This window comes from Psammomys obesus, unplaced genomic scaffold (assembly GCF_907164565.1).
Source record: "Psammomys obesus unplaced genomic scaffold, mPsaObe1.curated_primary_1811, whole genome shotgun sequence".
Classification (NCBI taxonomy): domain Eukaryota; kingdom Metazoa; phylum Chordata; class Mammalia; order Rodentia; family Muridae; genus Psammomys; species Psammomys obesus.
Window position 1 is genome coordinate 11,256,868 of NW_026596034.1, and position 15,782 is coordinate 11,272,649.

The 15,782-nt window shown below is 54.5% G+C and overlaps 1 protein-coding gene across 5 annotated transcripts in view; it reads left to right on the forward strand.

The window, feature by feature from the left end:
• Positions 1-3,757: 3,757 nt before the first annotated feature.
• Adgrg1 (adhesion G protein-coupled receptor G1) overlaps positions 3,758-15,782 on the forward strand; it is a 38,540-nt gene continuing 26,515 nt past the window's right edge. For 2 of the 5 annotated variants that reach the window (XM_055621278.1, XM_055621285.1), the window contains exon 1: positions 5,541-5,954. The gene's annotated coding sequence lies outside the window, so the exon portion shown is untranslated. Of the gene's footprint in view, positions 3,816-5,540; positions 5,955-12,811; positions 13,048-14,984; positions 15,157-15,782 lie in introns of those variants that run through there. The other 3 variants (XM_055621284.1, XM_055621279.1, XM_055621283.1) reach the window with 3 other exon arrangements.

Sequence of the window (15,782 nt, forward strand, 5' to 3'; positions counted from 1 at the left end):
CTGAGCACATGATGATTTGACAGTGTGTGGACAGGGTCTTTCCGGAGTTGTTCGAGTTAGCTGGAGGCTCCCCGGGTCAAGCCTTGGAAAACAGGTGATGTGAGCCTAGACAGCCACGCACAGAATGTGGAGACAGAGATCCAGCAATGCTACCCCACCCAGGAATGTCGAAGATGGCTGCTATCTACCAGAAGCTGGGAAGAAAGGTTCTTGGGGCCCTCAGAAGGAACCAACCCTGTGGACACCTTAATCCTTGACCTCTGGACTCTGGAACCAACACCACCTTTGTGTTCTTTAGGTCAGTCAGTCTCTGGTAATTTGTTACAGCACCCAGGCAGACCCATAGACCTACCTCTTGGTGACCTCTTGGTTGGTGACATTTACTACATCAGCATCACAGCAATACTATAGAAAGCTGTGTCTGTGCATTTTCCTTGGTTCTGTGTCCAATACTTGGTATATCCACACTGATGGTTCTGAGGCTGAGGTGTGGGAATCTGAAAGACATGGAAAACAGCTTGAGGTCTTTAGCTTGATAATCATGTGGATGGATTCAAGGAAGTGGTGGAGAGAATGTTGATAAGGCCGCCATGCTTATAATGGTCATATCATGAATAATGCCAGACAATGGAAACAAAGATTCTAGTAAGCTAAGCAACCTAGTAACTTAAACCTAGTCTCTAATTCAGGAAAAAAAAAAAAAAGTTTGTGTCCTTGACAATCAAAGAAAGCTCCACCAGGTTTCCTCCTACTTAATATAAAGGAAAATTCCCACATTCAAATCAGAACAACACTCTCAACAGATCAGATCAGAATCTCAAACCCTTTGCGAGGCCTGCACTGACCAGTGCAGGGTGGCAGGTCAGTCCTCCCCCTTGTCCTGCCACACTCAGAGCTGTCGGTTTCCCTACACTTGGGCTAAGCCCCTTCTGAACCTCCCCATGTGCCGCTCATCCTGCCTGTGGCCGGAGTCCACTCTTGTCATGGCTGTCATCTCCTTGTCTCCTCTCTGATTTCCTAGGAAATGTGGGTTCTAGATTTTATATTCTCTTCATCACTCTCTGGTTATATGTAAACATTTGTCTTCCTATTTGCTGGGTTTTCACATTACTTCTCCAACTTTTAACTTTTTTTTTTTTTTTTTTTTTTCCTTTTTGGTTTTTCAAGACAGGGTTTCTCTGTGTCACCTTGGCTGTCCTGGACTCGCTTTGTAGACCAGGCTGGCCTTGAACTCACAGAGATCCGCCTGCCTCTGCCTCCCCTAGTGCTGGGATTACAGGTGTATCACTACACTTGGCTCAACTTTTAAATCTCTTACCTGTTTTCCTCATCAAGACATGAGTACCCTAAAAGCAGACAATAATGTCTAGCTGGTCCCAGAGACCAGTTCAATACTTAGAAGCTGCTGAATGAACAGGTGAAGTACATCATCAGGTAAGAAGCTTCGTGACGAAGATATACCAGGGACAGGGGGAGTTCATTCAGTTCCTCTCTCTGGCCAGGCAGTTACAGCTGGGTCTCAGCCTCCTGGTCCAGTCTCAAGTGCAATCCAAATACAGCCTGAGCCTCGGTGTTTGCAAGGGACCTGGTACACAGAGGTACTCCAGGAGCTCATCAGCAAGTTCTTACAGGTAAAGGGAGGTGGGACTCTCGGGGCTACCAGGGAAAGGGCTGACTTCCTACACGGGGAGACTGAGGGTGAGAAGACAGGTGGAGTTTTCCTGGCAGAGGTCGGGGGTGGGGGGGAAGTAGGTCCCCTGTGTGGGTGGAACCCTTCCTTGGGGCCAACCCCCTCTCTGCTCTTCTGCTGGGAGCCCAGATGTGACATTTGGTTTCCCCCAGCTTCCTGTGTCTGTCTAGTGGGCTCATGGTGAGTGCCAACTCCAGGCTGAGGTGGGGGTGGGGGGCTGCAAGTGTGACTCAGTCACCCCAAGACACAGGACCGATACAGGAGAGGCCCGGGTACTACTCAAAAGCAGTGTCACGAAACACTGAGGATGTGGTCCAATAGTGTTCATTCACGGTGGAGTGACACAGCTAGCTCTCCTGCCTTCTGAACCCATCTATACAATGAGGACAGATATTGCTCTTGGATCTGCTGGCTGCTGGCATAGGTATCTCTTCCAGCAGGCCTCCTACCCTATCTCCTCATGTCACATCAGAATTGACCTTTTATTGTCCCCCTGCTGACTGTGGGTCAGAGAAAGGCTCTAACGTCAAAGCATTGAAGTCTTATTGAGTGGCAAACACTCAGACTGGCTCTAGACTGGGCACAGGTGGATGGCTCTGGATGGAAGAACCTAGATGGCTAGACTTGAACTTGACCAAAGGATGCAAAACTGAGAATGAGCTCACTTTGAACTTTGAACTTTGCTGCGCAGCCCAGGTTGGCCTTGAACTCTCAATCCTCCTGCCTCAGCTTCTTGCTGGGTGATAGTCATGAACTTACCATGAACTCACCAAGGGCTAGGCCGTGCCACCAGCTCTCCATCCTGACTCCTTTCTGCAGAGCATGATGGGGCCGCTCAGAATGCTGCTGGGGTGGTCTGTGGGTCGAGAACACCCACATTCCTGTGAAGGATGACTGCTGCCAGGGGCGACCACAGGGAAGACAGTTCTTGTCACTGGAAGCAGCAGGGGCCACCTGTATTTAACAGCAGGAACAGCGCTGAGCACATGAAAGGTTGCCAAAAGCCATACCTTCTGCTCTGTACTGAGGATGGGGAGCATTTGCGGGGCATTTATACACATGTCAGCCATTGTTGAGAGGGCTTTAGCATCTTCCCACGGACTCCTCACAGCATGGCTAGGTGCCTCTAACACCTGCTGTGCATGCAGATTGAGGCTGAGGAGGCTGCAGTGGAAGTTTTTGGTTCCTTTAAAAACCCGGTTGTGGTATATAAATATGTTTTTGTTTCAATCCCAGGTGTGGGATGTGGGGCTGCTTCAGTTTTTCCATAGCTGTCGACTATGATTGTCTCGTGCTCTGACAGAGGGTGTGATCTTTGCCAGCTGCAGAGAGTTTGATTCCGAGGACTCTCGGAGGGTATAAATACCAGAGCCCAGAGAGGGACAGGAGCCCTCCAAGGAAGGAAGCGGCTGCCCCTCTTCCTGCTGCGGCCCACCCCTGCTACTGGTTCGTCCTGCTGTTGTGTTTGCTGGACTGCTGGATACCCTGACTACAAAGACTGGACTTGCCCCAAGGAACTATGCCGAAAGAGGGCTACGGCTCTTTTCCCCTCTAACCTTCCTTCTCTCCTACCTAGTGTTGGGGCTTGGAAGGGGAGGTAGATGTATAAGAACCTAAATAAAAGTGATTTTCAAAAATACAGGAGATGACTCCAGCAGGTGGAGCTGGTCCCCTGGTTGTCTCCTCTCCTCGCCCTACTGGGTGTTTGTTTTCTGAAACAGAGGCCCCGGTACCTAGTACTTACTAGGCAAATATTAGCTCAGTGGATAAATACAGGAACTAGTGAAATACAAGTCTGTTAATCTGTCACTAGGAAGCCCACACAGTCATCACTACAGGTGAAACAAAGGCCACCTTCTCAATGACCAAGGTGAGCTCAACCCTGGCTCTCCACAGCGACGGGGAGTTCACACCCTGACCTTGTGGGCTCCACCAGCTCTCAGAGGGAACATGGAAACTTAGCTTGAAAGCATGAGGTACAGACCTGAGGACCTTCTCAGCGCACCCGTGGTGTGCCCGAACCAAAAGGGGTCTATATTCGGGTGTGACTTCCTGTGTGTTCCTGGACCGGACTCCTGCTCTCTGCTGCTGCCTTGTTTGGGAGTACCCCGCCCCTCAGCATCAGGTAGCTCCAGGATGAGGGAGGAGTCAATTTGATCCCCAGTTTGCATTTGGCTCAGGGCTGCTTGACTGGATCATTGTGGTTACTGAGACTTGGACACGTTGTTACATTTCTTTTCCCTAACTCCACTCTCCCAGGGGATGGTCCAGACACAGGAGACTCACAAATGCTCTTCAGGTGCCTGCACTGCCAGGGCACACTAAACCTCCCAACTCCCAACGCCCAAGTGTGGGCGTCACAAGTGAGGGAGTCACCAGTGGGCACACAGGAAATCACCGGGACTCCCCTTGTGTCCTTATCATGGTGAATGCTGTCTCCGGGGCCAAGGTGACTCTGTAGTCAGGCTTTTCCTGTGGGCCCTCTCTTTGACATTCATCCTCCTTGGCACCCCTCATCTGCTCAGCTCGAGTCCCAGCTTGTGCTGGGCAGAGCAGGTGTGTGTGGCCACCCTGTAGCTGAGGAGGCTCCGGGAGCCAGGAGTTCTCATGTGGAAGGGGTTATGCTAGGACCGAGAGTCTCAGCGGGGCCTGTGCAGAGCTGTCGCCAGACAACAGGGGTCTGCATCACCTCAGGGACTGGCTGGCCCTACCCCACTTTACCCCACCTGGATCCTTTCCAGATCCCATCTGCTTATCTGCTCTGTGGCTGCAGCCCTACCTTTGGCACCTTCATTCAGCCACACAGGCGATGAGCAACTTCATCCTCACCACTTAGGTTGGGACCACCCACCTCAGGGCCTTTTCACCTGCTCTTCCTTCCATGAGAACGCTCTCCCCTAGGTACCCCAAAGGCTACCTCCTTGAATGCTGTCTATACTCAAGCTTCATTTCTCACTGAGAATCCAACCCCGCCCCTTTACCACTCCCCCTATTTTTCCTCCCCACCGTTCTTACCATAGATCTGGGGAGATTTCATATTTATTGCTTATTAATTTATGATGTGTATCCAAGCAGCTCAGAGGGCAGCCATTTTAGCGTGTGGTTTGAGTCTCCTCTGCCCTGTGAAGCGCCTGGATCGCAGTAGGCTTTCCACAATCATCCGCCGGTCCGTCCGTCCGTCCATCCATCCATCCATCCATCCATCCACCCTTTCACCCAGCTACCCATCTTCTTATTCACTCACCAGTCACCCATCTTCCCTCTAGACCAGACCCTATTCTGGAGCTGCTCTGGCAATGATTGGGGTACAGAGGAGAGGAAAGCAGGGGGATTGATTTGGGTTTGCGGCAGGAAAAACAGCAAAGCTCACAGAGGGTGAGGGAGGGGGCTTCCAGGGTAAATCCTACTGGAGTGACACCCCGTGGCCTGGCCCACAACCCTGTTTTATAACACTTTGTTCAGAGGGTTGGCTTCCTGGGAGTAATATGGCTCAGCCAGCAGGTCTTAATGTTGGGGGCTGGGTGTGCATCAGAAGCCCTCCTCCCCCATACTGGTGCCTGTTTCTAAGAAGGTTGAAAAGAGGTGGGCGGCAGGGGCTGGGGGGAAGTGCATGCACGGGGCCTCTCCATTGCAGGGTGCAGCTTGCCTGGACATCTCCCTTGGCATCCTCCCAAGATAGGTGGGGCCACCGCCGCCGCGCACGCCTAGGAAAACTCCCCTTTTCGCCCCCACCTTCTGCCTGCTCTGATTCCACCTTGGTCCGGGGCGGGGCAATTTGAGAGCCCCACCCACGGCCCTAGAAGCCTCCTGCATCCAGCCTGTGGCTGGTTTGTATTGAACTGCAGGCAGGATACTGGGCAGGATTCAGGTAGGGCCCCAAGCTCAGAGGAGGCGGGGAGCCACAAAGGGGCGGCAGTTTGCAGGTGTGCGTGGGCGTGGCAGCGTGCCTCCGGCAGCCTGAAAGTGTCTCTGAGGTTCACAGACCGGGTGACCCCAGCCTCACACAGGGCAGCTCTTACTGTCCAGGGTAGGGATGTCAAAAGTCCGCGGAGGCTGAAGACCCTGTGGAACCCCGCCAGGAAACCCAGGAGTGTCAGAGGGCCGCGGCACCGTCTGGCACCGGAAGCCAGACGGGTAGGCGGAGCCTCACCTGGATTAAGTTTACTGCTGCCTAGGCAGGCTGAGACTAGGTGCTGGGCACCTGGAAGGAGGAGGCGGCAACGACAGCCAAGGCTGTCAACAGAAGTTCTGCCTAAACTTGGAGGTAAGAGGCTGCTGCTCAGAGTGGGACGCGAGGTAAGAAAGGGCGGCGGGTATGGCGTGGCTCTAGCCTGGCCCAGCCCACTTGACCTTGGTCTCAGGGTCAGCTCAATGCTTAGGGGTTCTTGAGTGCGCCTGATCCCTGCTGTCTCCCAGGGAACGACTGAGTTAGAGGCTCTAGCTGTTCCAAAGTCACTCCTTGCTCAGTGTGTGATCTGGGCATGCTCATGTTGGAGGCATTGGAACGTATGTATTGGCAAGGTGTGAGGTGTGTCCCTCTTTGCTCAGAAGAGGACACACAGATGTGAGGGCCAGAGTGAAGCTTGGGCCCTGGCGCGTGGATGAGGGCTGACTGGTGGCACGCACCCCCACCTTCGCCTCTGTCCCCAAAGCTTCCAGGGCAGTTTCCTCCAAGGAACCGGTTTAGCAGCAGGTCACTTCTGTTTGACTCTTGAGGAGGAAGAGAAGGCAGACGCCGCCTTTCCTGGTAAGCCAGGTTGGCCAGAGCACAGGTAGGTCTGTTTACTGCTGCCTGCCAAGGGTACCCTTGCCACCGAGCACAGGTGTGTCACCGCATCTGCAGGTCTGGTCAGAGGTGTGCCCCCCTACCAGCTGCTTCGCCCACCTGGTGGCCAAAGCTGCAAAAGGAAAAGTTCGGGCTTGGGGTGGCCCCTGGTGGGACTCTGGCATTCCTTCTGTCTGGACCCATGCCCACAGCTGTACCATGATGGAGGTAGACGGCGCCCCAGGTGTGAAAGCAAATGCTGCTTCTAAAGCTCCAGTGCCCAGCCCCCAGCCCCAGCTCATGGCCCCCACCCAAGCAGACAAAGGTGGGCGGCTGGCGCCACTGCTCTGCCTCTGCCAGCCTGGCTCCCCGAGGCATGTGGGCTGCACAGTGGGACCCTGCTAATGAGCATCTGTCATCACTCCATTATGCCTCCCGAGCCACCTGCGCCCCAGCAATTAGTGGGAGACCCCGGGGGTGCCCTGGTTGCTGGGCAGAGGGGCATGCAGAAGGTGGGAGGGGCTGGGGGAGGGTCTCCTGGGGTTAGGGGCCCATGCTCTGGGATCTTTACAGAGTACTTAGGATTCCAGCTCTTCATTCTATCAAAAGAGAAGCGCCGGAGCTAGGCAGAGATAATCTCCACACTGAGGTGGCTGAGGCAGATCCATCTTGAGTTCTGGTCCAGCCTGGGCTACATGAAGAGACCCCTATCTCAAAAGAGAGGGAGACCCCTCTCAAAAGAGAGGGAGAAGAAGTGGTGACAGTCTAGTGGGCTCTCAGGTGAGGAGACAGGTACATGTCCTCTTTGTGAATCCCCAAGTGAGTCTCAGCCAACACCTTGGCACTTCTGTGCTGTGTATGTGCTGAGAAGTGGAACTGGGCACACACGGGGCCACAGCCAAGATTCCGGTCCTGGAAACTCTAGCAGCGGGTGACCTAGCATAGTGTTCTCATCAGGATGGAGTGCATCTGGCCCAGTCTTTAAACCTCTCTGGGCATCCCTTGCCCGCCTTGGCACAGGTGAAATAATGCCTCTCTGCTTGGTCAGCGACAGCTGGACCAAGTCTGGTGTCTGATCAGTTGCCACACAAACCTCAGGGCAAGACCTGGGGAGGGGCAGCACAGGTGGGGCACAAGTGTGGAGCAGTTGGCAGCAGCTGGCATGGCTTTTTGGGGAATGCTGATCACCTCAGACCAGGTCTGGCTTTCTAGCTGAGGCGGGTGGCTCCTGTGGAGAATTGAAGTTCGTCTGTTTCTGCACACTGGGGATATTTGCTTTGGTTGTTGTTTTCCAAGTCAGGGTTTCTCTGTGTATCTTGGACTCACTTTGCAGACCAGGCTGGCTTAAAGGCAGGCCCATGGGGCTAGGGAGATAACTCAGTTGGTAACGTGCTTGCTGTGCGAGCATGAAGGTGTTTGGATCCTCAGCACCTCATTAAAAAGCCAAGCTTGGTGGTTTGTGCCTGTGCTCCAGCCCTGGAGAGACAGGAGGATCTCCAGGTTTGCTGTCCAGCAACTCTAGCGAATCAGGTTCAGTGAGAGGGCCCCCCACCCATACCCCCTGCACAACTCCTGCCCCTTCATCAAGCCCTGAGTTAGATCTCTGGGTCTCATGTGGTGCAAGGCGAGAACCAACTCCTGCAAGTTATCCTCTGACCTCTGCACACACACATACAGTGGCACCGGTATCTGCAGACACACACACACACACACACACACACACACACACACACACACACAAATGTAATTCCTAAAACATTTAACACGTAAGGTGGAGAGTGACAGAGGAAGACACTCACTAGAAGTTGACTTATCACACGCTCAAGAGTAAACCCAGTAGTCAGGAGATCTCTGCACCCATTTTACACATGAGGACACTGAGGCACAGAAAGATCAAAGGCTGGCAATTTGGTGCTAGACTCCCGAGGCAGTTACGGAGGGCTTTGGGACAGTACTGGGGAGGCCTCATCATGACAGCTCCCCCCATCCATCACCTGGACTGCAGAGGGAACCTCTGTTCAGAGATGGGTAGAGCCACACAGGAGGACCTGAGGCCTTTGGATTCTGAAGGACAGGCCCATGCTAGCAGATGTGGCTGGACTAGTGAGGGCTTGTTCTAGGTGCCTCATCTTTGGCCTGGACTCAGGCACTTCTAAATGCTCGAGAGGCAGGGGCATGGTCATTTTGACTCTCTGAGCGTGATCTGGCTGGATCCAGCTCTCCTGCTAAGTGCTCGTGGTGTGGGGGTAGCTAAGCTGAGGGTCAGACATTCCGTCATGCCACAGCATGAGCCGGAGACTCTTGCCCAGTTTGCCTGTCTCAGGTAGCTGGGCACCCAGGCATGCCCACCTCCTAGAGCAGTCAGTTGGAGAGGCCTTGAAGGCAGCCTGCCTGAACTTGGCTAGGGACACTGGGTTAGTCTCTTCCCTTCAGGCAGGAATGAGGGAAACAGGGAGAAAGGTTGTGTGCCCATACCAAGGAATAAGGCCACTTCTTGTTGGCATGTCTCCATGGTCCAAATTGGGACCAGGAAGAGAGACCTAGGGGAGGGTGCTAGCCTGAAAGTCAGAGCCAGGTTCCAGTCATGAGTCAGGGCTGGTGGTCTCCCTCCCTTTCCTGCTGTAAATAAGGCAGAAGGCCCTTAGCAGGCCTGTAGAGAGAACACCGGCCACTTGTGTGGCATATGACAATTGTGCCACCTCTGTTTGCAGCAAGGGCTGAAGAGGGATGGGTTCAGAGATGGGTAGGGTCTCTCAGGAGGTGCTGTAGTTAGGAGGGGATTAAAAAATTTCTGCCAGCATTTGGGGGATGTGACGTTTCCCAGACCACAGTCCCAGGGCTTTGGAAATCTGAGGCAGGTAATTTTAGGTGGGGCACCTACTTGGCTTCATCCCAGGGACCTGGAGTGGACCCCAAATAAGGTCTCAGAAAACAGGCAAACTTGACTTGGGCAGACTCAGCTCACATCCTGTTGCTAGCCTTCATTCCACTTTATCTGGCATGATGTCCTTGAACCCCAAGCCCAGGCTTGAATCCCGACGAGGCTCTGCCCACTTTAATGGCAGAGAGAGGCCCTGTTTCCCTTCTCTTGGACTAGCCAGATTTTTCTGCTGCTCCCTGGCTAAGGGAAGGGGACGCTCCCTAGTAGGGAAGGCCGTCCTGGGCACTGGCACACAGCTGCCTTTGTGAGGGTGGGTGAGTCACATGGGCGCCCCATCCTTTCTGGACCCTGGGGCGGTGACGGGAGGTGGCATTATCATGGGGCTGTGGTTTGCCCCACGCTTGTGAGCAGGAGGCTTTCCCACGGGAATGAAGAGAGTGGGGAGCTGGCTGGGAGTATAGCCCTAACACATCTTCTGGGTTACAGGCTAGTGGATTGTGGGGTGGCTTTGGGAAGGTCCCCTTTCTGGGCCTCAGTCTCCATTTCTGAAAAATGGGCCAGGTGTTCATCAGCTGGAGTTTTGGACCCTGTGTACACGTTAACATCAGTATACTGGGTACTGTGCTCCATAATGTACAAAGTCATTGAGCTTTCAATGGAAGCCTGTACTTGAACTCCTCTGATGTGTAAAAACCTGATCAGGCAGGGGCTGTTCAGGCCCCTTGGCAGGGGCGGGCACAGCTATATTGCTCTTCACAAGGCTGGCCTGTGCAACCTGTTGTTCTATCAGGTAAGTTAGAAAGAGATGGAGGCCTGAAAGTCCCCTGTGGTTCCACCAGCCACACACTCCGTCCTTCTCTGCGCCCAGGCCTGTGTGGCCAGCAGCTACCATAGGCAGCAAGCCTTGTTGGTTTCTTATCCATATCCTGGGGTTCATGTGCCCCTGAAGGTCTCTCTTCAGAGCCCAGGGAGCAGGTGCCGTTTTTGTCCTCAGCTGACAGCGAAGGGGTGGCGGGGTAGAGACGCTTGCCCAATTCACCAGCTGGCAGAGTCTGCTGTAGCCAGTTGGCCACAGATTAGCATCCGTATTGCTGCTTCTGCTGCTGCTGCTGCTTCTTCTTCTTTCTTTTTCTGTTTGTTTTTCGAGACAGGGTTTCTCTGGGTAGCCTTGGCTGTCCTGGACTGGGCTGGCCTCAAACTCACAGAGATCTGCCTACCTCTGCCTCCCCAAGTGCTGGGGATTGCAGCTGTGCGCCACCGTGCCCAGCTTCTCCTCCATTTCTTGTAAAGGAGGGGCAACCCATAGGCCCTGTGCTCCCCCCCATCCTGCCTCTGTCACCAGCCTGTAAACACACAGCTGCTGCTTTCTAGTGGCCATGGGAAGCGGAGAGGACACATGGCTCCCTCATGCCACAAATCCACTCCCACCCCCCTTCCATTAGGGCAGCCTTTTCTCGCCTCCCAGATCTATGCGCGCGCGCGTGCGCGCACACACACACATACACACCCCCGACTGTGCATGTCAGGTGTGCTTTTGATACCTCCCCTGTCCCTGTTTGATTTTTCCCTAACCTTGTTTCTGGTCTCTTGGATGAGAGACTTTACCTCAGTTTTTCTTTTGTCTCCATCTCAAGGCACCGGCTGGAGCCCAACCGCCTGCCCACACTTCTCACACCAGGCCCACCTGTTCAAGCCCTTAAGGGAGAGATGGGTCAGCTTAAACTTTATCGCCCACTGTAACCACCTGGGCATCCTATTATATTTGAGAGTCTTATGGGACGGATCTTAGGCACATCTGAAATCTGAGGTTTCGGGCAGATTTTCATGACTTGAGTGCTGAGAACAGGTGTCTTCTACTCAAACACTTTCTGTGACCCCCCTACCCCCGTGCCTTTGATTAACCCTCAGTTCCATGCATTCAGAATCTTCCACTTTCTTCCAAAAAACAGCTCTACCCACCTCTCCATCCCTGTTTCTGTCCCCCGGTCGCCTTTCCAAGGGTCTCCTTTTATTAAAGTTCCTGTCTCCTTCAATATCCAGCAGGGGCTCTGAAGCCATTTGGTTCATGCCTGGCTCCCAGGGCTTGAAGTGTATGGCTAAGCCCCTGGCTTTCTCTGTACTTGGGGCCTCTTCTGTATGGTGGAGACATGATGGACATGATGAGGTTAAGGGCCTCTACCTGCTGGATGCCTGCTGAGAGCCAGAAGTCCAGCTGTGTTTTAGCTGTGTGGCCTTGGATAAGTCCCTGATGGTCTCTGATGGTGTCATCTGACGTAGTGGAGGTGTTATGAAGTAGACCACTGGGCTCCTGCCTGACCCCTCTAACCTCCCCAGCTGTGTGACCTTGACCAAGTTAACTCCCTTCACTAATTTCCATGTCTCTGCCTTGCCCTCTTCCTTCTTCATTACCACATTCCTGGAGAATATTTCCTGAGACTCATTAAGTGTCTGGGCAGGTACTGTGAGAAAGAAGGCACTCAGGTAGCCTGGAATGCAGTTGGGGTGATGGCTGTTGTTCTATTTCCACCATTACTGTTATTGTTAGTGCTTGCCCTCATTAGGTTGTGAAATCTTCACAACCCTTTCTACCTGAGACTCATTTTGTTCACCCCGTCTGGGAGAGGAAAGACAGGAGGCTTCACTCTAGAGGGGGTATGGGTATCCAAAATGTTCCTGCTGCAGGCTGTTCGGGACCAGTGAACCTCAGCAGTGGAGGCAATAGCCGACAGACAGCGGCCAGAGAGGGCATGGTGGGGTTGGCCCATTTCCAAATTGCTCTTTCTGAGGTTTGGAAGGGCCCTTTACCTGGACCTCAGTTTCCCATTTGGCTCAGCAGACAGACTACAGAAGGCTATTCCCAGAAGTCCCTAGGGCATCAGGGTTCAGGACATGTGTCTTGAAAGGCTGAAACTGAAGGAGAGTGATCTGGCTCGTTGCTGGGAAGTCACTCAGAGACATGGGTCAGCAGGCAGCCACTCATGGCCTCCAGCCAGGCGGCCTAAGGCCTGACACCCCCTTCCTCCTGGAGGGCCTTCTGCTCTGCCAGTCAGCGCTGCCTTCTGCCTGCTGCCTCAGAGGTTAGACTGTCCTTCAGGAAGGGGCAGTTGTTGGCTGGGCCTGGAGGAGGGGGGCAGCGTCTGAGTGACCTGTTGCCATGGCAAACTAGTTTCCATGACGAAACTCCAAGGGAGCAGCCCCCAGGGACTTAATAATGGGGGGGGGTGTAAGTGAGAAGGTACAGTCACCCAGCTCATGATGCCCATTCTTAAATCTGGCACCAGGGTGCTGGGATGCTGAGAGGAGAGACCCAGGTCCCCACTGCCAAGCCTGAGTCATGGGCATCCCCCCAGGGTCCCCGCCTCACCTCTGTCAGTGCTGCCTCCTCCTGCCTCCCTCTGAGAAAGCCATGACTCACAGTTAGCCAGTCATCTGCAGCCTGAAGGGAGGAGCTGAGCTCGGGCAGGAGGGTGTCCCGGCCCTCCCCCGGTTCTACGGCTCCACACAGGCTGCCGCCTAGGCTTTACTATAAGAAAGGGGCTGCCGGTTGGCAGGAGCCTCCCCCCCCCTTCTTCAGCCAATGCACTTGCTAGCTCTCACTCTCGCTCATACTCTTATGAAGAAACCCAGACTGGCAGATTCGGCATTGGAGGTGAATCCTTAAAGGTGGTCCCAGCTGCCTGGCTCCTTCCAGAACCCTCTGCCTGGCACCAGGTACCGGACCAAGGGTGGCCAGTAGGTGGGAGGAGAGGTAGAGGGCATGTGGCTGCCAAGCAGAGAGTATAGAATGTAAACATATCTTGGGGGTGGGGAGCTTTAGATCAGATGCGTACAACTGTAGACATGTGTAAACTGAGAGCTGCCTAGAAAGAGGGTGGGATCAGAAGGAAAAGGACTTTTTGGGCCATTAGTTGTTGGATCCTGAGTGGGCCCAGCAGTGGGGCGGCATGGGCTGGCTGGGCCTTTTGATAGATTGGCTGCTCTCAGCCAGATGCTGTGGCACACACCAGTAATCCCAGCATTTGGGGAGGCACAAGTAGGAGGCTCTCAAGTCCAAGGCCTGCCTGGCCTACAGCGATCTCTGCTTCTATCGCAAAAGCAAGAGAAGGGAGACTCTGAGAGGGCAGGCAGCTTGCCTGAGGTCACACAGCAAGTCCAGAGGTAGAGAGCCAGGATCCAGAGGAGGGCACTGTGGTAGACTGAGCTGGTGCCCCCAGGGCTGGCCTCCCCTATAGCTTCTCTTAGGGACAGGACAGGGCCCCCCAGAGAACCATGGCAGTTTAACAGCTTGAAACCCAGGATGGAAGAACATCTGGTCTGAGCAGGAAGCACCAGGAACGAGAAGTCCTGGGAAGTGCGGCTGGGGTTCCAAGAGCTGCTTACCCTTAACCACAAGACCTAAGGGCCCCCAGCTGGTTGGGCCTGATAGGACCTTAGTCCCCTTCCCCTGGTGTGGGAAATGGGGGCAGGGTTCCTGTCTTTCCCGCTCTCCTACCAGTGTGTAGTACTTGTCAGGGCCTCCAAGGGACTCATTTTACTGAGGGGGTGGGGTTCGTAGAGGCAGCACTCCTTTTGTCCCCCTTCCCCACCTGGGCAGCTGTGGCATGGGGTGGGTGACGTGGGTGGGGAAAATCCTATGCCTCCTTCAGAAGGCCAAGGGAGGTTGCTGATTTTAGGTATTCACTAAGTACCTACTGTGTGCTTCCTGTTGTCCTATGGGCACCGTGAGCAATAAGGCAAATAAGGTCAGTTGGAACTTTCAGGTGGCCCCTCCCTGCACCCCACCTTCCCAGATGTCAGAGGCTGTGGGAAGGGGCAGCTCTGGTCGTTGGCAGTGGCAGGCTGCTGAGGGGTCCTCAGAGTGCAGGCCAGTCCCTGTGGGGTCTTCCCCGCCCTCTTCAGAGACTTACTATTTTGGGGTCCAGACTTCATGTTCTTTTCCTATTAGATCCCCAGGAACCTGAGATATGGCCCACCTTGGTCCAAGTCCCTTCACCTGGCCTCTCTCTGGGTTGCTAAGTTGCCATGGGGTGATCCGAGCCACCCTGCCTCTGTGGGCTGAGGATGTGGCTCCAAGAGTCCGAAGCAGGGGGCTCCTGGTTCCTGGTGTGATGCTTGGTTAGGAGGCTGTGGAGGTTTGCTTGTTTGTGGCATTTCCATCCTTTTAGGGGCAGTCTGGTGAGGAGGTGTGATTGCGGGGGTTGATGACTAGAGGAAAAGGCAGGAGCTGGGGTCTGTGAGAAAGAATGAGTCCGGCCCTAAACTGGGCAGAAGGGAAGAGGGAGGGACGGAGTCTGAGCATAGATGAGTGGAATGTCCACGGCGGAGAATATAATTGGGAAGCGGTTGAGGGAACAATGAAAGCTTGGGGGCATGGGGCCCGCAACAGTACTGCAGCCTGACATGGGTCACTCTAGCATACTTGGTGCCATGCCAGGGGGTCTCAGTCTTCTGTGCAGGGCAGGCAATAGTGAGAGGACTGGGCAGCAGAGTGGGAAGGCGGGGAATGAACGCTCTGGGCCGGGCCTGACTGCTCAGCCTCTGGCTGCAGGTTGAGCCTCATGCTTGGGGATGGTTGCTCCCTGGCTAACGGGGAAGCAGTGAAGCTGACAGTCCAACCACAAAGAAGGGAAGACAGCAGATAAGAGTTGTGACAGGGGCGGCGTGTTCTGCGGGGGAGAGCCTGCTTCTCAGGATATTGCATGACAAGGAAGAGGCATGGACGGGACAGCCATGAAGGGGGCCACTGTGGAGGATCTCCCATCCAGTACCTGCTGAGCCCTCACTGGGATTTGGGACTCAAGATGAGCTTGTAGTCAATAGGTAAGGCGCAGGGCCTTGTGGGGGAGGCTGGAGGGAGTGTGATAACACAGGACCCAAACCCCAGTGCTGCGCCCTCCGCCTAAGATTGAGGAGGGCTTCACACTCCCATCCTGGTCCTCGGGGTGGCCCTGCTTTCTGACTCACATCAGATGGGGGCATCATGTGAGAGCACCCAGCAGCCAAGGGTGACCAGCCTCCAGGGACCTGGCAGATGGCAAGTAGGGGGTGGGGCAGGGCTGGCACAAAGGGGCCTCTCAGATGCAGTGGGCGGGGCACTGGCAAGCTGTCCCTGGCTCGGCTGAGAGCTTGTCCCTGCTCCAGGCTCTGGACCTCCAGCCCCATCTGGAGTTGATGGGGCGTGTGTGGAGGGGGTTGTCCCTGGGGAGCCTGTAGATTCTGAGGTCGAGCCTGGGCTGCTGAGGAGAGGGAAGAAGGGTAGCCCACGGCTAATCACTGGTCTGCCTGGTGTGAAGTGGTCTGAGGCGCTGACTGAGGCCCCATGTGTCCTGAACTTCCTTGCAGCACTCAGTGTTTACTCTAGTGCCAAGGGATTAGGGTGAGGTGGCTTCCCTGGTGAGGGATCCGAATCTCTGGGGCTCCAGGTCCCACTGCTGTTTTTTTCTGCC